Raw genomic sequence first — 2,391 nt, 5'->3', positions numbered from 1 at the left:
ACATTTCAACTTCTCTGTATTTCAGTAACAGTAGGAAATATGAGAAACATTACATTTTACAGTGGGTGTGCAGCCCAGGCTCTGAGGCGTGTTACAGAGGAGCAGACGTCTGCAGGAAATCTCACAGTTCATGATGTGCTGGTTAGAAATGTGACATTACAATCAAACCCTCCACATATACCTGAAATCAAAGCCTGTAACATTAGAAAGATACATATTTCCCATTACGTTCCTCACCATGCTCCAAATGTCCTCCCCCACTAAAGCCCTCTGTTACAAACACTCTGATTCGTTTACACGTCCCAAACGCTTGGTACACGTTACTCTGTGTGAAATGCATTCTGGGTCGATGATGTAAACCGATTGCACCCCAGAGATATTTTTAGCAGTTCTAGTGGTCAAAAAGTGTGTGTGTGTTTCAGGGGGGGATCTCTCACACACACAACCTCTTTTTGGTTGTAATTTCCAGTAAAAGGAAACCAGTGAAGGGCATTAGTCCTCACTGCTGTGCTCGTCTCTCCTGATGCATTTTAGTCACGTTCTAGCATAAGAGACTTTCAGACGCTCTCTTATTCATGACGGGCCACCGCAGCAGGTAGCGCCACGTTTGTTTTGTCAGGTTTTCATGTCGGATGCCCTTCATGACACAATCCCAGGGCATCTGTGTCTCCTCCTGGAAGTGAGGAAGAGATAATATGTAAACCACAACACTGTCTGATAGGAAGTAGAAATGTCTTTAGAAAACGTGAAAGAGCCAGAAACATTAGATCCTCTCCTGCTGGGAAGTAAACCGTCTACTCTGAAAGTGAGCCAACAGTCAGGATCCCCACATGGAGGAAGCGCCGTGTGGTGGCCAGGAGAACCGTGTTTAGCCGTGTGAGCAGGAAACAGACGTAGATTTGAAAAAGAAAGGTGGTGTACATGATGGTGTTCCTCAGTATTACTCATAAACTGATTGATCCACACGCTGACCTCGGAGCAAACGGCCTCTTTGCTTATGTGATCGTCTTTGATGAGCATTTTCTCCTCAGTGAACTTCAGCTCCACAGATTAGGACCTGGGCAGCGGTGGCCTACATATGAAATATCTGCAGTGCTTTTCATTTCAAATTTAAATTCTTGTTTTTAAATCTGTGCATGTCTGCAAAGTCAGGCTTCCTGCCTGTGTTTTTGGCTCCTCCCACCTCGTGTCTGCAGGTCTTCTTACATCTGAGTCGTCTTTTTGCCACGGCTGACCTATAAAGCTGTTTTATAAATAAACGTTACCTACTTACAGCCCATCTGATGGGCTTGAGCCCCCGTGACTGCTGCTTGTGCAGTGCAGTGTTTGCACTGTGCGGGTTTGTGTGTTTGCAGGCAGAAGCTGCAGACATTCGCCCAGTTCGTCCAGCTCTCTCTGTTCAGACCCGCTCTCAGCCGCTCATGCAGGTTCTTATCTGCTTAAACAATGTGCTGCAGGTTGCATACATATGGTTCCATCACCCAACACGAGTATTACTAAACTGAGCCATAAAAACTACTTTCCCTGCACCCATTTTACCAGAGCACGCCTGACAGGATCACCTCAGCTGTGAGCCAGGAGATCATGAACAGCCCATCGATGGTCGAGTTAGGACTACAGGAGTTGGTTTGAACTCGCAGGAAAATCTTCCATGTGAAAGGCAGCGTCTTCTAGTTTATGACAACCTGCTCACTTAACATGTGCATCACCAAACCCAACCCTAAACCCCTGAAAGTTCTCCTGTAGTTCAGTAAATTGCAAATGTGCAACATTTTAATCAAACTATATTCCAGTTTTCTAATTATTTCACTGGACTCTGAATATGTTTACAGCCTGTTAGAAACACTGTTTTGGTCTGCGTGGATGCATTCATTAAAACAATGCAGGTGTTGATCTTCTTTTAATAACTCACCCATCTGGATGCTGTAAAGCCGTGATGGTAGGGGGCGTGGTCTGCAAGGCCTCACCTCAGCTAATCATAACTAAACTTCTCAACTGTTTTTTCACCGTTTTAGAGCATTTTTAATGCTGATATATAAGAAGTAATATGCTGTGGGTCTAAGCAGGTACTGGAAAATATATTTTCTTAAAAATAGTAATTACACTGTTGAAATAATGGATCCCGAGACCAGAAAAGGCGTGTAGGTGGATGCATCCATCCTTCACATACAGTCTTAAATCTATAACCCCTTTAGGGCAGATCGCACCATTATTCGCCTGCTAGGTCCGATGTTTTGTGCATGTCCAACTTCAAAGAGACTCCAGGACAGGACCAGGACACACTGGGGTCTCAGCTGGCTCGGGAACACCTCAGCGACCCACTAGAAGAGCAGGAGGAGGTGGAGAGGAACCCAGAGCCAGACGGGTCAGGAAATGGATGACTCGGATGTC

This window comes from Pundamilia nyererei, unplaced genomic scaffold (assembly GCF_000239375.1).
Source record: "Pundamilia nyererei isolate P.nyererei 1_Seehausen unplaced genomic scaffold, PunNye1.0 scaffold00442, whole genome shotgun sequence".
NCBI lineage: Eukaryota > Metazoa > Chordata > Actinopteri > Cichliformes > Cichlidae > Pundamilia > Pundamilia nyererei.
The sequence above is the reverse complement of the archived record's forward strand: the minus strand, read 5'-3'. Positions refer to the sequence as shown.